Source organism: Gorilla gorilla, chromosome 2 (assembly GCF_029281585.2).
Source record: "Gorilla gorilla gorilla isolate KB3781 chromosome 2, NHGRI_mGorGor1-v2.1_pri, whole genome shotgun sequence".
Classification (NCBI taxonomy): Eukaryota; Metazoa; Chordata; class Mammalia; order Primates; family Hominidae; genus Gorilla; species Gorilla gorilla.
In genome coordinates, this window is record NC_086017.1 from 102447436 (window position 1) to 102471688 (window position 24253).

Sequence of the window (24253 nt, forward strand, 5' to 3'; positions counted from 1 at the left end):
GATGAAGAAATCCCTCTTCCAACGAAATCCTCTAAGAAGCACAAATATCCACTTGCAGACTTTGCAAACAGAGTGCTTCCAAACTGCTCTATGAAAAGAGAGGTTAAACTCTGTGAGTGGAACTCATACATCACAAAGTGGTTTCTGAGAATGATTCTCTCTAGTTTTTATATGAAGATATTTCCTTTTCTACCGCTGGCCCGAAATCGCTTGAAATTTCCACTAGCAAATTCCAATAAAAGAGGGTTTCTAATCTGCTCTGTCTAAAGGAAGGTTCAACTCTGTGAGTTGAACAAAAGCAACCCAAAGAAGTTACTGAGAATTCTTCTGTCTAGCATTTGATGAAGAAATCTCGCTTCCAACGAAATCCTCAAGGAGGTCCAAATATCCACTTGCAGACTTTACAAACAGAGTGTTTCCAAACAGCTCTACGAAAAGAAAGTTTAAACTCTTTGAGTGGAACTCACACATCACAAAGTGGTTTCTGAGAATGATTCTCTGTAGTTTTTATACGAGGGTATTTCCTTTTCTACGGTTGGCCCCAAATCCCTTGAAATCTCCACTTGCAGATTCCACAAAAAGAGGTTTTGAAATGTGCTCTGTCTAAAGGATGGTTCAACTCTCTTAGTTGAACACATGCAAATCGTAGAATTTACTAAGAATTCTTCTGTCTAGCATTAGATGAAGAAATCCCGCTTCAAACGAAATCCTCAGGGAGGTCCAAATATCCACTTGCAGACTTTACAAACAGAGTGTTTCCAAACTGCTCTATGAAAAGAAAGGTTAAACTCTTTGAGTGGAACTCACACATCACAAAGTGGTTTCTGAGAATGATTCTCTCTAGTTTTTATACGAGGATATTTCCTTTTCTACGGTTGGATGCAAATCGCTTGAAATCTCCACTTGCAGATTCCACAAAAAGAGGTTTTCAAATGTGCTCTGTCTAAACGGAGGTACAACTCTCTTCCTTCTGTCTAAAGGAAGGTTCAACTCTGTGAGTTGAACACAAGCAACCCTAAGAAGTTACTGAGAATTCTTCTGTCTAGCATTAGATGAAGAAATCCCGCTTCCAACGAAATCCTCAAGGAGGTCCAAATATCCACTTGAAGACTTTACAAACAGAGTGTTTCCAAACTGCTCTATGAAAAGTAAGGTTAAACTCTTTGAGTGGAACTCACACATCACAAAGTGGTTTCTGAGAATGATTCTGTCTAGTTTTTATACGAGGATATTTCCTTTTCTACGGTTGTCCCCAAATCGCTTGAAATCTACACTTGCAAATTCCACAAAAAGAGGTTTTCAAATGTGCTCTGTCTAATCGAAGGTTCAACTCTGTTAGATGAACACATGCAAATCGTAGAAGTTACTGAGAATTCTTCTGTGTAGCATTACATGAAGAAATCCCGCTTCCAACGAAATCCTCAAGGAGGTCCAAATATCCACTTGCAGACTTTACAAACAGAGTGTTTCCAAACTGCTCTATGAAAAGAAAGGTTAAACTCTTTGAGTGTAACGCACACATCACAACGTAGTTTCTGAGAATGATTCCCTCTAGTTTTTATATGAAGATATTTCCTTTTCTACGGTTGGCCACATAGCGCTTGAAATCTCCACTTGCAAATTCCACAAAAAGACGTTTTCAAATGTGCTCTGTCTAAAGGAAGGTTCAACTCTCTTAGTTGAACACATGCAAATCGTAGAAGTTACTGAGAATTCTTCTGTGTAGCATTAGATGAAGAAATCACGCTTCCAACGAAATCCTCTAAGAGGTCCCAATATCCACTTGCAGACTTTACAAACAGAGTGTTTCCAAACTGCTCTATGAAAAGAAAGGTTAATCTCTGTGAGTGGAACGCACACATCACAACGTCGTTTCTGAGAATGATTCCCTCTAGATTTTATGTGAAGTTATTTCCTTTTTTACCGCTGGCCCGAAATCGCTTGAAATGTCCACTTGCAAATTCCACAAAAAGAGGTTTTCAAATGTCCTCTGTCTACAGGAAGGTTCAACTCTGTTAGATGAACACATACAAATCAAAGAAGTTACTGAGAATTCTTCTGTCTAGCATTAGATGAAGAAATCCCTCTTCCAACGAAATCCTCTAAGAAGCACAAATATCCACTTGCAGACTTTGCAAACAGAGTGCTTCCAAACTGCTCTATGAAAAGAGAGGTTAAACTCTGTGAGTGGAACTCATACATCACAAAGTGGTTTCTGAGAATGATTCTCTCTAGTTTTTATATGAAGATATTTCCTTTTCTACCGCTGGCCCGAAATCGCTTGAAATTTCCACTAGCAAATTCCAATAAAAGAGGGTTTCTAATCTGCTCTGTCTAAAGGAAGGTTCAACTCTGTGAGTTGAACAAAAGCAACCCAAAGAAGTTACTGAGAATTCTTCTGTCTAGCATTTGATGAAGAAATCTCGCTTCCAACGAAATCCTCAAGGAGGTCCAAATATCCACTTGCAGACTTTACAAACAGAGTGTTTCCAAACAGCTCTACGAAAAGAAAGTTTAAACTCTTTGAGTGGAACTCACACATCACAAAGTGGTTTCTGAGAATGATTCTCTGTAGTTTTTATACGAGGGTATTTCCTTTTCTACGGTTGGCCCCAAATCCCTTGAAATCTCCACTTGCAGATTCCACAAAAAGAGGTTTTGAAATGTGCTCTGTCTAAAGGATGGTTCAACTCTCTTAGTTGAACACATGCAAATCGTAGAATTTACTAAGAATTCTTCTGTCTAGCATTAGATGAAGAAATCCCGCTTCAAACGAAATCCTCAGGGAGGTCCAAATATCCACTTGCAGACTTTACAAACAGAGTGTTTCCAAACTGCTCTATGAAAAGAAAGGTTAAACTCTTTGAGTGGAACTCACACATCACAAAGTGGTTTCTGAGAATGATTCTCTCTAGTTTTTATACGAGGATATTTCCTTTTCTACGGTTGGATGCAAATCGCTTGAAATCTCCACTTGCAGATTCCACAAAAAGAGGTTTTCAAATGTGCTCTGTCTAAACGGAGGTACAACTCTCTTCCTTCTGTCTAAAGGAAGGTTCAACTCTGTGAGTTGAACACAAGCAACCCTAAGAAGTTACTGAGAATTCTTCTGTCTAGCATTAGATGAAGAAATCCCGCTTCCAACGAAATCCTCAAGGAGGTCCAAATATCCACTTGAAGACTTTACAAACAGAGTGTTTCCAAACTGCTCTATGAAAAGTAAGGTTAAACTCTTTGAGTGGAACTCACACATCACAAAGTGGTTTCTGAGAATGATTCTGTCTAGTTTTTATACGAGGATATTTCCTTTTCTACGGTTGTCCCCAAATCGCTTGAAATCTACACTTGCAAATTCCACAAAAAGAGGTTTTCAAATGTGCTCTGTCTAATCGAAGGTTCAACTCTGTTAGATGAACACATGCAAATCGTAGAAGTTACTGAGAATTCTTCTGTGTAGCATTACATGAAGAAATCCCGCTTCCAACGAAATCCTCAAGGAGGTCCAAATATCCACTTGCAGACTTTACAAACAGAGTGTTTCCAAACTGCTCTATGAAAAGAAAGGTTAAACTCTTTGAGTGTAACGCACACATCACAACGTAGTTTCTGAGAATGATTCCCTCTAGTTTTTATATGAAGATATTTCCTTTTCTACGGTTGGCCACATAGCGCTTGAAATCTCCACTTGCAAATTCCACAAAAAGACGTTTTCAAATGTGCTCTGTCTAAAGGAAGGTTCAACTCTCTTAGTTGAACACATGCAAATCGTAGAAGTTACTGAGAATTCTTCTGTGTAGCATTAGATGAAGAAATCACGCTTCCAACGAAATCCTCTAAGAGGTCCCAATATCCACTTGCAGACTTTACAAACAGAGTGTTTCCAAACTGCTCTATGAAAAGAAAGGTTAATCTCTGTGAGTGGAACGCACACATCGCAACGTCGTTTCTGAGAATGATTCCCTCTAGATTTTATGTGAAGTTATTTCTTTTTTTACCGCTGGCCCGAAATCGCTTGAAATGTCCACTTGCAAATTCCACAAAAAGAGGTTTTCAAATGTCCTCTGTCTACAGGAAGGTTCAACTCTGTTAGATGAACACATACAAATCAAAGAAGTTACTGAGAATTCTTCTGTCTAGCATTAGATGAAGAAATCCCTCTTCCAACGAAATCCTCTAAGAAGCACAAATATCCACTTGCAGACTTTGCAAACAGAGTGCTTCCAAACTGCTCTATGAAAAGAGAGGTTAAACTCTGTGAGTGGAACTCATACATCACAAAGTGGTTTCTGAGAATGATTCTCTCTAGTTTTTATATGAAGATATTTCCTTTTCTACCGCTGGCCCGAAATCGCTTGAAATTTCCACTAGCAAATTCCAATAAAAGAGGGTTTCTAATCTGCTCTGTCTAAAGGAAGGTTCAACTCTGTGAGTTGAACAAAAGCAACCCAAAGAAGTTACTGAGAATTCTTCTGTCTAGCATTTGATGAAGAAATCTCGCTTCCAACGAAATCCTCAAGGAGGTCCAAATATCCACTTGCAGACTTTACAAACAGAGTGTTTCCAAACAGCTCTACGAAAAGAAAGTTTAAACTCTTTGAGTGGAACTCACACATCACAAAGTGGTTTCTGAGAATGATTCTCTGTAGTTTTTATACGAGGGTATTTCCTTTTCTACGGTTGGCCCCAAATCCCTTGAAATCTCCACTTGCAGATTCCACAAAAAGAGGTTTTGAAATGTGCTCTGTCTAAAGGATGGTTCAACTCTCTTAGTTGAACACATGCAAATCGTAGAATTTACTAAGAATTCTTCTGTCTAGCATTAGATGAAGAAATCCCGCTTCAAACGAAATCCTCAGGGAGGTCCAAATATCCACTTGCAGACTTTACAAACAGAGTGTTTCCAAACTGCTCTATGAAAAGAAAGGTTAAACTCTTTGAGTGGAACTCACACATCACAAAGTGGTTTCTGAGAATGATTCTCTCTAGTTTTTATACGAGGATATTTCCTTTTCTACGGTTGGATGCAAATCGCTTGAAATCTCCACTTGCAGATTCCACAAAAAGAGGTTTTCAAATGTGCTCTGTCTAAACGGAGGTACAACTCTCTTCCTTCTGTCTAAAGGAAGGTTCAACTCTGTGAGTTGAACACAAGCAACCCTAAGAAGTTACTGAGAATTCTTCTGTCTAGCATTAGATGAAGAAATCCCGCTTCCAACGAAATCCTCAAGGAGGTCCAAATATCCACTTGAAGACTTTACAAACAGAGTGTTTCCAAACTGCTCTATGAAAAGTAAGGTTAAACTCTTTGAGTGGAACTCACACATCACAAAGTGGTTTCTGAGAATGATTCTGTCTAGTTTTTATACGAGGATATTTCCTTTTTTACGGTTGTCCCCAAATCGCTTGAAATCTACACTTGCAAATTCCACAAAAAGAGGTTTTCAAATGTGCTCTGTCTAATCGAAGGTTCAACTCTGTTAGATGAACACATGCAAATCGTAGAAGTTACTGAGAATTCTTCTGTGTAGCATTACATGAAGAAATCCCGCTTCCAACGAAATCCTCAAGGAGGTCCAAATATCCACTTGCAGACTTTACAAACAGAGTGTTTCCAAACTGCTCTATGAAAAGAAAGGTTAAACTCTTTGAGTGTAACGCACACATCACAACGTAGTTTCTGAGAATGATTCCCTCTAGTTTTTATATGAAGATATTTCCTTTTCTACGGTTGGCCACATAGCGCTTGAAATCTCCACTTGCAAATTCCACAAAAAGACGTTTTCAAATGTGCTCTGTCTAAAGGAAGGTTCAACTCTCTTAGTTGAACACATGCAAATCGTAGAAGTTACTGAGAATTCTTCTGTGTAGCATTAGATGAAGAAATCACGCTTCCAACGAAATCCTCTAAGAGGTCCCAATATCCACTTGCAGACTTTACAAACAGAGTGTTTCCAAACTGCTCTATGAAAAGAAAGGTTAATCTCTGTGAGTGGAACGCACACATCGCAACGTCGTTTCTGAGAATGATTCCCTCTAGATTTTATGTGAAGTTATTTCTTTTTTTACCGCTGGCCCGAAATCGCTTGAAATGTCCACTTGCAAATTCCACAAAAAGAGGTTTTCAAATGTCCTCTGTCTACAGGAAGGTTCAACTCTGTTAGATGAACACATACAAATCAAAGAAGTTACTGAGAATTCTTCTGTCTAGCATTAGATGAAGAAATCCCTCTTCCAACGAAATCCTCTAAGAAGCACAAATATCCACTTGCAGACTTTGCAAACAGAGTGCTTCCAAACTGCTCTATGAAAAGAGAGGTTAAACTCTGTGAGTGGAACTCATACATCACAAAGTGGTTTCTGAGAATGATTCTCTCTAGTTTTTATATGAAGATATTTCCTTTTCTACCGCTGGCCCGAAATCGCTTGAAATTTCCACTAGCAAATTCCAATAAAAGAGGGTTTCTAATCTGCTCTGTCTAAAGGAAGGTTCAACTCTGTGAGTTGAACAAAAGCAACCCAAAGAAGTTACTGAGAATTCTTCTGTCTAGCATTTGATGAAGAAATCTCGCTTCCAACGAAATCCTCAAGGAGGTCCAAATATCCACTTGCAGACTTTACAAACAGAGTGTTTCCAAACAGCTCTACGAAAAGAAAGTTTAAACTCTTTGAGTGGAACTCACACATCACAAAGTGGTTTCTGAGAATGATTCTCTGTAGTTTTTATACGAGGGTATTTCCTTTTCTACGGTTGGCCCCAAATCCCTTGAAATCTCCACTTGCAGATTCCACAAAAAGAGGTTTTGAAATGTGCTCTGTCTAAAGGATGGTTCAACTCTCTTAGTTGAACACATGCAAATCGTAGAATTTACTAAGAATTCTTCTGTCTAGCATTAGATGAAGAAATCCCGCTTCAAACGAAATCCTCAGGGAGGTCCAAATATCCACTTGCAGACTTTACAAACAGAGTGTTTCCAAACTGCTCTATGAAAAGAAAGGTTAAACTCTTTGAGTGGAACTCACACATCACAAAGTGGTTTCTGAGAATGATTCTCTCTAGTTTTTATACGAGGATATTTCCTTTTCTACGGTTGGATGCAAATCGCTTGAAATCTCCACTTGCAGATTCCACAAAAAGAGGTTTTCAAATGTGCTCTGTCTAAACGGAGGTACAACTCTCTTCCTTCTGTCTAAAGGAAGGTTCAACTCTGTGAGTTGAACACAAGCAACCCTAAGAAGTTACTGAGAATTCTTCTGTCTAGCATTAGATGAAGAAATCCCGCTTCCAACGAAATCCTCAAGGAGGTCCAAATATCCACTTGAAGACTTTACAAACAGAGTGTTTCCAAACTGCTCTATGAAAAGTAAGGTTAAACTCTTTGAGTGGAACTCACACATCACAAAGTGGTTTCTGAGAATGATTCTGTCTAGTTTTTATACGAGGATATTTCCTTTTCTACGGTTGTCCCCAAATCGCTTGAAATCTACACTTGCAAATTCCACAAAAAGAGGTTTTCAAATGTGCTCTGTCTAATCGAAGGTTCAACTCTGTTAGATGAACACATGCAAATCGTAGAAGTTACTGAGAATTCTTCTGTGTAGCATTACATGAAGAAATCCCGCTTCCAACGAAATCCTCAAGGAGGTCCAAATATCCACTTGCAGACTTTACAAACAGAGTGTTTCCAAACTGCTCTATGAAAAGAAAGGTTAAACTCTTTGAGTGTAACGCACACATCACAACGTAGTTTCTGAGAATGATTCCCTCTAGTTTTTATATGAAGATATTTCCTTTTCTACGGTTGGCCACATAGCGCTTGAAATCTCCACTTGCAAATTCCACAAAAAGACGTTTTCAAATGTGCTCTGTCTAAAGGAAGGTTCAACTCTCTTAGTTGAACACATGCAAATCGTAGAAGTTACTGAGAATTCTTCTGTGTAGCATTAGATGAAGAAATCACGCTTCCAACGAAATCCTCTAAGAGGTCCCAATATCCACTTGCAGACTTTACAAACAGAGTGTTTCCAAACTGCTCTATGAAAAGAAAGGTTAATCTCTGTGAGTGGAACGCACACATCGCAACGTCGTTTCTGAGAATGATTCCCTCTAGATTTTATGTGAAGTTATTTCCTTTTTTACCGCTGGCCCGAAATCGCTTGAAATGTCCACTTGCAAATTCCACAAAAAGAGGTTTTCAAATGTCCTCTGTCTACAGGAAGGTTCAACTCTGTTAGATGAACACATACAAATCAAAGAAGTTACTGAGAATTCTTCTGTCTAGCATTAGATGAAGAAATCCCTCTTCCAACGAAATCCTCTAAGAAGCACAAATATCCACTTGCAGACTTTGCAAACAGAGTGCTTCCAAACTGCTCTATGAAAAGAGAGGTTAAACTCTGTGAGTGGAACTCATACATCACAAAGTGGTTTCTGAGAATGATTCTCTCTAGTTTTTATATGAAGATATTTCCTTTTCTACCGCTGGCCCGAAATCGCTTGAAATTTCCACTAGCAAATTCCAATAAAAGAGGGTTTCTAATCTGCTCTGTCTAAAGGAAGGTTCAACTCTGTGAGTTGAACAAAAGCAACCCAAAGAAGTTACTGAGAATTCTTCTGTCTAGCATTTGATGAAGAAATCTCGCTTCCAACGAAATCCTCAAGGAGGTCCAAATATCCACTTGCAGACTTTACAAACAGAGTGTTTCCAAACAGCTCTACGAAAAGAAAGTTTAAACTCTTTGAGTGGAACTCACACATCACAAAGTGGTTTCTGAGAATGATTCTCTGTAGTTTTTATACGAGGGTATTTCCTTTTCTACGGTTGGCCCCAAATCCCTTGAAATCTCCACTTGCAGATTCCACAAAAAGAGGTTTTGAAATGTGCTCTGTCTAAAGGATGGTTCAACTCTCTTAGTTGAACACATGCAAATCGTAGAATTTACTAAGAATTCTTCTGTCTAGCATTAGATGAAGAAATCCCGCTTCAAACGAAATCCTCAGGGAGGTCCAAATATCCACTTGCAGACTTTACAAACAGAGTGTTTCCAAACTGCTCTATGAAAAGAAAGGTTAAACTCTTTGAGTGGAACTCACACATCACAAAGTGGTTTCTGAGAATGATTCTCTCTAGTTTTTATACGAGGATATTTCCTTTTCTACGGTTGGATGCAAATCGCTTGAAATCTCCACTTGCAGATTCCACAAAAAGAGGTTTTCAAATGTGCTCTGTCTAAACGGAGGTACAACTCTCTTCCTTCTGTCTAAAGGAAGGTTCAACTCTGTGAGTTGAACACAAGCAACCCTAAGAAGTTACTGAGAATTCTTCTGTCTAGCATTAGATGAAGAAATCCCGCTTCCAACGAAATCCTCAAGGAGGTCCAAATATCCACTTGAAGACTTTACAAACAGAGTGTTTCCAAACTGCTCTATGAAAAGTAAGGTTAAACTCTTTGAGTGGAACTCACACATCACAAAGTGGTTTCTGAGAATGATTCTGTCTAGTTTTTATACGAGGATATTTCCTTTTCTACGGTTGTCCCCAAATCGCTTGAAATCTACACTTGCAGATTCCACAAAAAGAGGTTTTCAAATGTGCTCTGTCTAATCGAAGGTTCAACTCTGTTAGATGAACACATGCAAATCGTAGAAGTTACTGAGAATTCTTCTGTGTAGCATTACATGAAGAAATCCCGCTTCCAACGAAATCCTCAAGGAGGTCCAAATATCCACTTGCAGACTTTACAAACAGAGTGTTTCCAAACTGCTCTATGAAAAGAAAGGTTAAACTCTTTGAGTGTAACGCACACATCACAACGTAGTTTCTGAGAATGATTCCCTCTAGTTTTTATATGAAGATATTTCCTTTTCTACGGTTGGCCACATAGCGCTTGAAATCTCCACTTGCAAATTCCACAAAAAGACGTTTTCAAATGTGCTCTGTCTAAAGGAAGGTTCAACTCTCTTAGTTGAACACATGCAAATCGTAGAAGTTACTGAGAATTCTTCTGTGTAGCATTAGATGAAGAAATCACGCTTCCAACGAAATCCTCTAAGAGGTCCCAATATCCACTTGCAGACTTTACAAACAGAGTGTTTCCAAACTGCTCTATGAAAAGAAAGGTTAATCTCTGTGAGTGGAACGCACACATCACAACGTCGTTTCTGAGAATGATTCCCTCTAGATTTTATGTGAAGTTATTTCCTTTTTTACCGCTGGCCCGAAATCGCTTGAAATGTCCACTTGCAAATTCCACAAAAAGAGGTTTTCAAATGTCCTCTGTCTACAGGAAGGTTCAACTCTGTTAGATGAACACATACAAATCAAAGAAGTTACTGAGAATTCTTCTGTCTAGCATTAGATGAAGAAATCCCTCTTCCAACGAAATCCTCTAAGAAGCACAAATATCCACTTGCAGACTTTGCAAACAGAGTGCTTCCAAACTGCTCTATGAAAAGAGAGGTTAAACTCTGTGAGTGGAACTCATACATCACAAAGTGGTTTCTGAGAATGATTCTCTCTAGTTTTTATATGAAGATATTTCCTTTTCTACCGCTGGCCCGAAATCGCTTGAAATTTCCACTAGCAAATTCCAATAAAAGAGGGTTTCTAATCTGCTCTGTCTAAAGGAAGGTTCAACTCTGTGAGTTGAACAAAAGCAACCCAAAGAAGTTACTGAGAATTCTTCTGTCTAGCATTTGATGAAGAAATCTCGCTTCCAACGAAATCCTCAAGGAGGTCCAAATATCCACTTGCAGACTTTACAAACAGAGTGTTTCCAAACAGCTCTACGAAAAGAAAGTTTAAACTCTTTGAGTGGAACTCACACATCACAAAGTGGTTTCTGAGAATGATTCTCTGTAGTTTTTATACGAGGGTATTTCCTTTTCTACGGTTGGCCCCAAATCCCTTGAAATCTCCACTTGCAGATTCCACAAAAAGAGGTTTTGAAATGTGCTCTGTCTAAAGGATGGTTCAACTCTCTTAGTTGAACACATGCAAATCGTAGAATTTACTAAGAATTCTTCTGTCTAGCATTAGATGAAGAAATCCCGCTTCAAACGAAATCCTCAGGGAGGTCCAAATATCCACTTGCAGACTTTACAAACAGAGTGTTTCCAAACTGCTCTATGAAAAGAAAGGTTAAACTCTTTGAGTGGAACTCACACATCACAAAGTGGTTTCTGAGAATGATTCTCTCTAGTTTTTATACGAGGATATTTCCTTTTCTACGGTTGGATGCAAATCGCTTGAAATCTCCACTTGCAGATTCCACAAAAAGAGGTTTTCAAATGTGCTCTGTCTAAACGGAGGTACAACTCTCTTCCTTCTGTCTAAAGGAAGGTTCAACTCTGTGAGTTGAACACAAGCAACCCTAAGAAGTTACTGAGAATTCTTCTGTCTAGCATTAGATGAAGAAATCCCGCTTCCAACGAAATCCTCAAGGAGGTCCAAATATCCACTTGAAGACTTTACAAACAGAGTGTTTCCAAACTGCTCTATGAAAAGTAAGGTTAAACTCTTTGAGTGGAACTCACACATCACAAAGTGGTTTCTGAGAATGATTCTGTCTAGTTTTTATACGAGGATATTTCCTTTTCTACGGTTGTCCCCAAATCGCTTGAAATCTACACTTGCAAATTCCACAAAAAGAGGTTTTCAAATGTGCTCTGTCTAATCGAAGGTTCAACTCTGTTAGATGAACACATGCAAATCGGAGAAGTTACTGAGAATTCTTCTGTGTAGCATTACATGAAGAAATCCCGCTTCCAACGAAATCCTCAAGGAGGTCCAAATATCCACTTGCAGACTTTACAAACAGAGTGTTTCCAAACTGCTCTATGAAAAGAAAGGTTAAACTCTTTGAGTGTAACGCACACATCACAACGTAGTTTCTGAGAATGATTCCCTCTAGTTTTTATATGAAGATATTTCCTTTTCTACGGTTGGCCACATAGCGCTTGAAATCTCCACTTGCAAATTCCACAAAAAGACGTTTTCAAATGTGCTCTGTCTAAAGGAAGGTTCAACTCTCTTAGTTGAACACATGCAAATCGTAGAAGTTACTGAGAATTCTTCTGTGTAGCATTAGATGAAGAAATCACGCTTCCAACGAAATCCTCTAAGAGGTCCCAATATCCACTTGCAGACTTTACAAACAGAGTGTTTCCAAACTGCTCTATGAAAAGAAAGGTTAATCTCTGTGAGTGGAACGCACACATCACAACGTCGTTTCTGAGAATGATTCCCTCTAGATTTTATGTGAAGTTATTTCCTTTTTTACCGCTGGCCCGAAATCGCTTGAAATGTCCACTTGCAAATTCCACAAAAAGAGGTTTTCAAATGTCCTCTGTCTACAGGAAGGTTCAACTCTGTTAGATGAACACATACAAATCAAAGAAGTTACTGAGAATTCTTCTGTCTAGCATTAGATGAAGAAATCCCTCTTCCAACGAAATCCTCTAAGAAGCACAAATATCCACTTGCAGACTTTGCAAACAGAGTGCTTCCAAACTGCTCTATGAAAAGAGAGGTTAAACTCTGTGAGTGGAACTCATACATCACAAAGTGGTTTCTGAGAATGATTCTCTCTAGTTTTTATATGAAGATATTTCCTTTTCTACCGCTGGCCCGAAATCGCTTGAAATTTCCACTAGCAAATTCCAATAAAAGAGGGTTTCTAATCTGCTCTGTCTAAAGGAAGGTTCAACTCTGTGAGTTGAACAAAAGCAACCCAAAGAAGTTACTGAGAATTCTTCTGTCTAGCATTTGATGAAGAAATCTCGCTTCCAACGAAATCCTCAAGGAGGTCCAAATATCCACTTGCAGACTTTACAAACAGAGTGTTTCCAAACAGCTCTACGAAAAGAAAGTTTAAACTCTTTGAGTGGAACTCACACATCACAAAGTGGTTTCTGAGAATGATTCTCTGTAGTTTTTATACGAGGGTATTTCCTTTTCTACGGTTGGCCCCAAATCCCTTGAAATCTCCACTTGCAGATTCCACAAAAAGAGGTTTTGAAATGTGCTCTGTCTAAAGGATGGTTCAACTCTCTTAGTTGAACACATGCAAATCGTAGAATTTACTAAGAATTCTTCTGTCTAGCATTAGATGAAGAAATCCCGCTTCAAACGAAATCCTCAGGGAGGTCCAAATATCCACTTGCAGACTTTACAAACAGAGTGTTTCCAAACTGCTCTATGAAAAGAAAGGTTAAACTCTTTGAGTGGAACTCACACATCACAAAGTGGTTTCTGAGAATGATTCTCTCTAGTTTTTATACGAGGATATTTCCTTTTCTACGGTTGGATGCAAATCGCTTGAAATCTCCACTTGCAGATTCCACAAAAAGAGGTTTTCAAATGTGCTCTGTCTAAACGGAGGTACAACTCTCTTCCTTCTGTCTAAAGGAAGGTTCAACTCTGTGAGTTGAACACAAGCAACCCTAAGAAGTTACTGAGAATTCTTCTGTCTAGCATTAGATGAAGAAATCCCGCTTCCAACGAAATCCTCAAGGAGGTCCAAATATCCACTTGAAGACTTTACAAACAGAGTGTTTCCAAACTGCTCTATGAAAAGTAAGGTTAAACTCTTTGAGTGGAACTCACACATCACAAAGTGGTTTCTGAGAATGATTCTGTCTAGTTTTTATACGAGGATATTTCCTTTTCTACGGTTGTCCCCAAATCGCTTGAAATCTACACTTGCAAATTCCACAAAAAGAGGTTTTCAAATGTGCTCTGTCTAATCGAAGGTTCAACTCTGTTAGATGAACACATGCAAATCGTAGAAGTTACTGAGAATTCTTCTGTGTAGCATTACATGAAGAAATCCCGCTTCCAACGAAATCCTCAAGGAGGTCCAAATATCCACTTGCAGACTTTACAAACAGAGTGTTTCCAAACTGCTCTATGAAAAGAAAGGTTAAACTCTTTGAGTGTAACGCACACATCACAACGTAGTTTCTGAGAATGATTCCCTCTAGTTTTTATATGAAGATATTTCCTTTTCTACGGTTGGCCACATAGCGCTTGAAATCTCCACTTGCAAATTCCACAAAAAGACGTTTTCAAATGTGCTCTGTCTAAAGGAAGGTTCAACTCTCTTAGTTGAACACATGCAAATCGTAGAAGTTACTGAGAATTCTTCTGTGTAGCATTAGATGAAGAAATCACGCTTCCAACGAAATCCTCTAAGAGGTCCCAATATCCACTTGCAGACTTTACAAACAGAGTGTTTCCAAACTGCTCTATGAAAAGAAAGGTTAATCTCTGTGAGTGGAACGCACACATCGCAACGTCGTTTCTGAGAATGATTCCCTCTAGATTTTATGTGAAGTTATTTCCTTTTTTACCGCTGGCCCGAAATCGCTTGAAATGTCCACTTGCAAATTCCACAAAAAGAGGTTTTCAAATGTCCTCTGTCTACAGGAAGGTTCAACTCTGTTAGATGAACACATACAAATCAAAGAAGTTACTGAGAATTCTTCTGTCTAGCATTAGATGAAGAAATCCCTCTTCCAACGAAATCCTCTAAGAAGCACAAATATCCACTTGCAGACTTTGCAAACAGAGTGCTTCCAAACTGCTCTATGAAAAGAGAGGTTAAACTCTGTGAGTGGAACTCATACATCACAAAGTGGTTTCTGAGAATGATTCTCTCTAGTTTTTATATGAAGATATTTCCTTTTCTACCGCTGGCCCGAAATCGCTTGAAATTTCCACTAGCAAATTCCAATAAAAGAGGGTTTCTAATCTGCTCTGTCTAAAGGAAGGTTCAACTCTGTGAGTTGAACAAAAGCAACCCAAAGAAGTTACTGAGAATTCTTCTGTCTAGCATTTGATGAAGAAATCTCGCTTCCAACGAAATCCTCAAGGAGGTCCAAATATCCACTTGCAGACTTTACAAACAGAGTGTTTCCAAACAGCTCTACGAAAAGAAAGTTTAAACTCTTTGAGTGGAACTCACACATCACAAAGTGGTTTCTGAGAATGATTCTCTGTAGTTTTTATACGAGGGTATTTCCTTTTCTACGGTTGGCCCCAAATCCCTTGAAATCTCCACTTGCAGATTCCACAAAAAGAGGTTTTGAAATGTGCTCTGTCTAAAGGATGGTTCAACTCTCTTAGTTGAACACATGCAAATCGTAGAATTTACTAAGAATTCTTCTGTCTAGCATTAGATGAAGAAATCCCGCTTCAAACGAAATCCTCAGGGAGGTCCAAATATCCACTTGCAGACTTTACAAACAGAGTGTTTCCAAACTGCTCTATGAAAAGAAAGGTTAAACTCTTTGAGTGGAACTCACACATCACAAAGTGGTTTCTGAGAATGATTCTCTCTAGTTTTTATACGAGGATATTTCCTTTTCTACGGTTGGATGCAAATCGCTTGAAATCTCCACTTGCAGATTCCACAAAAAGAGGTTTTCAAATGTGCTCTGTCTAAACGGAGGTACAACTCTCTTCCTTCTGTCTAAAGGAAGGTTCAACTCTGTGAGTTGAACACAAGCAACCCTAAGAAGTTACTGAGAATTCTTCTGTCTAGCATTAGATGAAGAAATCCCGCTTCCAACGAAATCCTCAAGGAGGTCCAAATATCCACTTGAAGACTTTACAAACAGAGTGTTTCCAAACTGCTCTATGAAAAGTAAGGTTAAACTCTTTGAGTGGAACTCACACATCACAAAGTGGTTTCTGAGAATGATTCTGTCTAGTTTTTATACGAGGATATTTCCTTTTCTACGGTTGTCCCCAAATCGCTTGAAATCTACACTTACAAATTCCACAAAAAGAGGTTTTCAAATGTGCTCTGTCTAATCGAAGGTTCAACTCTGTTAGATGAACACATGCAAATCGGAGAAGTTACTGAGAATTCTTCTGTGTAGCATTACATGAAGAAATCCCGCTTCCAACGAAATCCTCAAGGAGGTCCAAATATCCACTTGCAGACTTTACAAACAGAGTGTTTCCAAACTGCTCTATGAAAAGAAAGGTTAAACTCTTTGAGTGTAACGCACACATCACAACGTAGTTTCTGAGAATGATTCCCTCTAGTTTTTATATGAAGATATTTCCTTTTCTACGGTTGGCCACATAGCGCTTGAAATCTCCACTTGCAAATTCCACAAAAAGACGTTTTCAAATGTGCTCTGTCTAAAGGAAGGTTCAACTCTCTTAGTTGAACACATGCAAATCGTAGAAGTTACTGAGAATTCTTCTGTGTAGCATTAGATGAAGAAATCACGCTTCCAATGAAATCCTCTAAGAGGTCCCAATATCCACTTGCAGACTTTACAAACAGAGTGTTTCCAAACTGCTCTATGAAAAGAAAGGTTAATCTCTGTGAGTGGAACGCACACATCACAACGTCGTTTCTGAGAATGATTCCCTCTAGATTTTATGTGAAGTTATTTCCTTTTTTACCGCTGGCCCGAAATCGCTTGAAATGTCCACTTGCAAATTCCACAAAAAGAGGTTTTCAAATGTCCTCTGTCTACAGGAAGGTTCAACTCTGTTAGATGAACACATACAAATCAAAGAAGTTACTGAGAATTCTTCTGTCTAGCATTAGATGAAGAAATCCCTCTTCCAACGAAATCCTCTAAGAAGCACAAATATCCACTTGCAGACTTTGCAAACAGAGTGCTTCCAAACTGCTCTATGAAAAGAGAGGTTAAACTCTGTGAGTGGAACTCATACATCACAAAGTGGTTTCTGAGAATGATTCTCTCTAGTTTTTATATGAAGATATTTCCTTTTCTACCGCTGGCCCGAAATCGCTTGAAATTTCCACTAGCAAATTCCAATAAAAGAGGGTTTCTAATCTGCTCTGTCTAAAGGAAGGTTCAACTCTGTGAGTTGAACAAAAGCAACCCAAAGAAGTTACTGAGAATTCTTCTGTCTAGCATTTGATGAAGAAATCTCGCTTCCAACGAAATCCTCAAGGAGGTCCAAATATCCACTTGCAGACTTTACAAACAGAGTGTTTCCAAACAGCTCTACGAAAAGAAAGTTTAAACTCTTTGAGTGGAACTCACACATCACAAAGTGGTTTCTGAGAATGATTCTCTGTAGTTTTTATACGAGGGTATTTCCTTTTCTACGGTTGGCCCCAAATCCCTTGAAATCTCCACTTGCAGATTCCACAAAAAGAGGTTTTGAAATGTGCTCTGTCTAAAGGATGGTTCAACTCTCTTAGTTGAACACATGCAAATCGTAGAATTTACTAAGAATTCTTCTGTCTAGCATTAGATGAAGAAATCCCGCTTCAAACGAAATCCTCAGGGAGGTCCAAATATCCACTTGCAGACTTTACAAACAGAGTGTTTCCAAACTGCTCTATGAAAAGAAAGGTTAAACTCTTTGAGTGGAACTCACACATCACAAAGTGGTTTCTGAGAATGATTCTCTCTAGTTTTTATACGAGGATATTTCCTTTTCTACGGTTGGATGCAAATCGCTTGAAATCTCCACTTGCAGATTCCACAAAAAGAGGTTTTCAAATGTGCTCTGTCTAAACGGAGGTACAACTCTCTTCCTTCTGTCTAAAGGAAGGTTCAACTCTGTGAGTTGAACACAAGCAACCCTAAGAAGTTACTGAGAATTCTTCTGTCTAGCATTAGATGAAGAAATCCCGCTTCCAACGAAATCCTCAAGGAGGTCCAAATATCCACTTGAAGACTTTACAAACAGAGTGTTTCCAAACTGCTCTATGAAAAGTAAGGTTAAACTCTTTGAGTGGAACTCACACATCACAAAGTGGTTTCTGAGAATGATTCTGTCTAGTTTTTATACGAGGATATTTCCTTTTCTACGGTTGTCCCCAAATCGCTTGAAATCTACACTTGCAAATTCCACAAAAAGAGGTTTTCAAATGTGCTCTGTCTAATCGAAGGTTCAACTCTGTTAGATGAACACATGCAAATCGTAGAAGTTACTGAGAATTCTTCTGTGTAGCATTACATGAAGAAATCCCGCTTCCAACGAAATCCTCAAGGAGGTCCAAATATCCACTTGCAGACTTTACAAACAGAGTGTTTCCAAACTGCTCTATGAAAAGAAAGGTTAAACTCTTTGAGTGTAACGCACACATCACAACGTAGTTTCTGAGAATGATTCCCTCTAGTTTTTATATGAAGATATTTCCTTTTCTACGGTTGGCCACATAGCGCTTGAAATCTCCACTTGCAAATTCCACAAAAAGACGTTTTCAAATGTGCTCTGTCTAAAGGAAGGTTCAACTCTCTTAGTTGAACACATGCAAATCGTAGAAGTTACTGAGAATTCTTCTGTGTAGCATTAGATGAAGAAATCACGCTTCCAACGAAATCCTCTAAGAGGTCCCAATATCCACTTGCAGACTTTACAAACAGAGTGTTTCCAAACTGCTCTATGAAAAGAAAGGTTAATCTCTGTGAGTGGAACGCACACATCACAACGTCGTTTCTGAGAATGATTCCCTCTAGATTTTATGTGAAGTTATTTCCTTTTTTACCGCTGGCCCGAAATCGCTTGAAATGTCCACTTGCAAATTCCACAAAAAGAGGTTTTCAAATGTCCTCTGTCTACAGGAAGGTTCAACTCTGTTAGATGAACACATACAAATCAAAGAAGTTACTGAGAATTCTTCTGTCTAGCATTAGATGAAGAAATCCCTCTTCCAACGAAATCCTCTAAGAAGCACAAATATCCACTTGCAGACTTTGCAAACAGAGTGCTTCCAAACTGCTCTATGAAAAGAGAGGTTAAACTCTGTGAGTGGAACTCATACATCACAAAGTGGTTTCTGAGAATGATTCTCTCTAGTTTTTATATGAAGATATTTCCTTTTCTACCGCTGGCCCGAAATCGCTTGAAATTTCCACTAGCAAATTCCAATAAAAGAGGGTTTCTAATCTGCTCTGTCTAAAGGAAGGTTCAACTCTGTGAGTTGAACAAAAGCAACCCAAAGAAGTTACTGAGAATTCTTCTGTCTAGCATTTGATGAAGAAATCTCGCTTCCAACGAAATCCTCAAGGAGGTCCAAATATCCACTTGCAGACTTTACAAACAGAGTGTTTCCAAACAGCTCTACGAAAAGAAAGTTTAAACTCTTTGAGTGGAACTCACACATCACAAAGTGGTTTCTGAGAATGATTCTCTGTAGTTTTTATACGAGGGTATTTCCTTTTCTACGGTTGGCCCCAAATCCCTTGAAATCTCCACTTGCAGATTCCACAAAAAGAGGTTTTGAAATGTGCTCTGTCTAAAGGATGGTTCAACTCTCTTAGTTGAACACATGCAAATCGTAGAATTTACTAAGAATTCTTCTGTCTAGCATTAGATGAAGAAATCCCGCTTCAAACGAAATCCTCAGGGAGGTCCAAATATCCACTTGCAGACTTTACAAACAGAGTGTTTCCAAACTGCTCTATGAAAAGAAAGGTTAAACTCTTTGAGTGGAACTCACACATCACAAAGTGGTTTCTGAGAATGATTCTCTCTAGTTTTTATACGAGGATATTTCCTTTTCTACGGTTGGATGCAAATCGCTTGAAATCTCCACTTGCAGATTCCACAAAAAGAGGTTTTCAAATGTGCTCTGTCTAAACGGAGGTACAACTCTCTTCCTTCTGTCTAAAGGAAGGTTCAACTCTGTGAGTTGAACACAAGCAACCCTAAGAAGTTACTGAGAATTCTTCTGTCTAGCATTAGATGAAGAAATCCCGCTTCCAACGAAATCCTCAAGGAGGTCCAAATATCCACTTGAAGACTTTACAAACAGAGTGTTTCCAAACTGCTCTATGAAAAGTAAGGTTAAACTCTTTGAGTGGAACTCACACATCACAAAGTGGTTTCTGAGAATGATTCTGTCTAGTTTTTATACGAGGATATTTCCTTTTCTACGGTTGTCCCCAAATCGCTTGAAATCTACACTTGCAAATTCCACAAAAAGAGGTTTTCAAATGTGCTCTGTCTAATCGAAGGTTCAACTCTGTTAGATGAACACATGCAAATCGTAGAAGTTACTGAGAATTCTTCTGTGTAGCATTACATGAAGAAATCCCGCTTCCAACGAAATCCTCAAGGAGGTCCAAATATCCACTTGCAGACTTTACAAACAGAGTGTTTCCAAACTGCTCTATGAAAAGAAAGGTTAAACTCTTTGAGTGTAACGCACACATCACAACGTAGTTTCTGAGAATGATTCCCTCTAGTTTTTATATGAAGATATTTCCTTTTCTACGGTTGGCCACATAGCGCTTGAAATCTCCACTTGCAAATTCCACAAAAAGACGTTTTCAAATGTGCTCTGTCTAAAGGAAGGTTCAACTCTCTTAGTTGAACACATGCAAATCGTAGAAGTTACTGAGAATTCTTCTGTGTAGCATTAGATGAAGAAATCACGCTTCCAACGAAATCCTCTAAGAGGTCCCAATATCCACTTGCAGACTTTACAAACAGAGTGTTTCCAAACTGCTCTATGAAAAGAAAGGTTAATCTCTGTGAGTGGAACGCACACATCACAACGTCGTTTCTGAGAATGATTCCCTCTAGATTTTATGTGAAGTTATTTCCTTTTTTACCGCTGGCCCGAAATCGCTTGAAATGTCCACTTGCAAATTCCACAAAAAGAGGTTTTCAAATGTCCTCTGTCTACAGGAAGGTTCAACTCTGTTAGATGAACACATACAAATCAAAGAAGTTACTGAGAATTCTTCTGTCTAGCATTAGATGAAGAAATCCCTCTTCCAACGAAATCCTCTAAGAAGCACAAATATCCACTTGCAGACTTTGCAAACAGAGTGCTTCCAAACTGCTCTATGAAAAGAGAGGTTAAACTCTGTGAGTGGAACTCATACATCACAAAGTGGTTTCTGAGAATGATTCTCTCTAGTTTTTATATGAAGATATTTCCTTTTCTACCGCTGGCCCGAAATCGCTTGAAATTTCCACTAGCAAATTCCAATAAAAGAGGGTTTCTAATCTGCTCTGTCTAAAGGAAGGTTCAACTCTGTGAGTTGAACAAAAGCAACCCAAAGAAGTTACTGAGAATTCTTCTGTCTAGCATTTGATGAAGAAATCTCGCTTCCAACGAAATCCTCAAGGAGGTCCAAATATCCACTTGCAGACTTTACAAACAGAGTGTTTCCAAACAGCTCTACGAAAAGAAAGTTTAAACTCTTTGAGTGGAACTCACACATCACAAAGTGGTTTCTGAGAATGATTCTCTGTAGTTTTTATACGAGGGTATTTCCTTTTCTACGGTTGGCCCCAAATCCCTTGAAATCTCCACTTGCAGATTCCACAAAAAGAGGTTTTGAAATGTGCTCTGTCTAAAGGATGGTTCAACTCTCTTAGTTGAACACATGCAAATCGTAGAATTTACTAAGAATTCTTCTGTCTAGCATTAGATGAAGAAATCCCGCTTCAAACGAAATCCTCAGGGAGGTCCAAATATCCACTTGCAGACTTTACAAACAGAGTGTTTCCAAACTGCTCTATGAAAAGAAAGGTTAAACTCTTTGAGTGGAACTCACACATCACAAAGTGGTTTCTGAGAATGATTCTCTCTAGTTTTTATACGAGGATATTTCCTTTTCTACGGTTGGATGCAAATCGCTTGAAATCTCCACTTGCAGATTCCACAAAAAGAGGTTTTCAAATGTGCTCTGTCTAAACGGAGGTACAACTCTCTTCCTTCTGTCTAAAGGAAGGTTCAACTCTGTGAGTTGAACACAAGCAACCCTAAGAAGTTACTGAGAATTCTTCTGTCTAGCATTAGATGAAGAAATCCCGCTTCCAACGAAATCCTCAAGGAGGTCCAAATATCCACTTGAAGACTTTACAAACAGAGTGTTTCCAAACTGCTCTATGAAAAGTAAGGTTAAACTCTTTGAGTGGAACTCACACATCACAAAGTGGTTTCTGAGAATGATTCTGTCTAGTTTTTATACGAGGATATTTCCTTTTCTACGGTTGTCCCCAAATCGCTTGAAATCTACACTTGCAAATTCCACAAAAAGAGGTTTTCAAATGTGCTCTGTCTAATCGAAGGTTCAACTCTGTTAGATGAACACATGCAAATCGTAGAAGTTACTGAGAATTCTTCTGTGTAGCATTACATGAAGAAATCCCGCTTCCAACGAAATCCTCAAGGAGGTCCAAATATCCACTTGCAGACTTTACAAACAGAGTGTTTCCAAACTGCTCTATGAAAAGAAAGGTTAAACTCTTTGAGTGTAACGCACACATCACAACGTAGTTTCTGAGAATGATTCCCTCTAGTTTTTATATGAAGATATTTCCTTTTCTACGGTTGGCCACATAGCGCTTGAAATCTCCACTTGCAAATTCCACAAAAAGACGTTTTCAAATGTGCTCTGTCTAAAGGAAGGTTCAACTCTCTTAGTTGAACACATGCAAATCGTAGAAGTTACTGAGAATTCTTCTGTGTAGCATTAGATGAAGAAATCACGCTTCCAACGAAATCCTCTAAGAGGTCCCAATATCCACTTGCAGACTTTACAAACAGAGTGTTTCCAAACTGCTCTATGAAAAGAAAGGTTAATCTCTGTGAGTGGAACGCACACATCACAACGTCGTTTCTGAGAATGATTCCCTCTAGATTTTATGTGAAGTTATTTCCTTTTTTACCGCTGGCCCGAAATCGCTTGAAATGTCCACTTGCAAATTCCACAAAAAGAGGTTTTCAAATGTCCTCTGTCTACAGGAAGGTTCAACTCTGTTAGATGAACACATACAAATCAAAGAAGTTACTGAGAATTCTTCTGTCTAGCATTAGATGAAGAAATCCCTCTTCCAACGAAATCCTCTAAGAAGCACAAATATCCACTTGCAGACTTTGCAAACAGAGTGCTTCCAAACTGCTCTATGAAAAGAGAGGTTAAACTCTGTGAGTGGAACTCATACATCACAAAGTGGTTTCTGAGAATGATTCTCTCTAGTTTTTATATGAAGATATTTCCTTTTCTACCGCTGGCCCGAAATCGCTTGAAATTTCCACTAGCAAATTCCAATAAAAGAGGGTTTCTAATCTGCTCTGTCTAAAGGAAGGTTCAACTCTGTGAGTTGAACAAAAGCAACCCAAAGAAGTTACTGAGAATTCTTCTGTCTAGCATTTGATGAAGAAATCTCGCTTCCAACGAAATCCTCAAGGAGGTCCAAATATCCACTTGCAGACTTTACAAACAGAGTGTTTCCAAACAGCTCTACGAAAAGAAAGTTTAAACTCTTTGAGTGGAACTCACACATCACAAAGTGGTTTCTGAGAATGATTCTCTGTAGTTTTTATACGAGGGTATTTCCTTTTCTACGGTTGGCCCCAAATCCCTTGAAATCTCCACTTGCAGATTCCACAAAAAGAGGTTTTGAAATGTGCTCTGTCTAAAGGATGGTTCAACTCTCTTAGTTGAACACATGCAAATCGTAGAATTTACTAAGAATTCTTCTGTCTAGCATTAGATGAAGAAATCCCGCTTCAAACGAAATCCTCAGGGAGGTCCAAATATCCACTTGCAGACTTTACAAACAGAGTGTTTCCAAACTGCTCTATGAAAAGAAAGGTTAAACTCTTTGAGTGGAACTCACACATCACAAAGTGGTTTCTGAGAATGATTCTCTCTAGTTTTTATACGAGGATATTTCCTTTTCTACGGTTGGATGCAAATCGCTTGAAATCTCCACTTGCAGATTCCACAAAAAGAGGTTTTCAAATGTGCTCTGTCTAAACGGAGGTACAACTCTCTTCCTTCTGTCTAAAGGAAGGTTCAACTCTGTGAGTTGAACACAAGCAACCCTAAGAAGTTACTGAGAATTCTTCTGTCTAGCATTAGATGAAGAAATCCCGCTTCCAACGAAATCCTCAAGGAGGTCCAAATATCCACTTGAAGACTTTACAAACAGAGTGTTTCCAAACTGCTCTATGAAAAGTAAGGTTAAACTCTTTGAGTGGAACTCACACATCACAAAGTGGTTTCTGAGAATGATTCTGTCTAGTTTTTATACGAGGATATTTCCTTTTCTACGGTTGTCCCCAAATCGCTTGAAATCTACACTTGCAAATTCCACAAAAAGAGGTTTTCAAATGTGCTCTGTCTAATCGAAGGTTCAACTCTGTTAGATGAACACATGCAAATCGTAGAAGTTACTGAGAATTCTTCTGTGTAGCATTACATGAAGAAATCCCGCTTCCAACGAAATCCTCAAGGAGGTCCAAATATCCACTTGCAGACTTTACAAACAGAGTGTTTCCA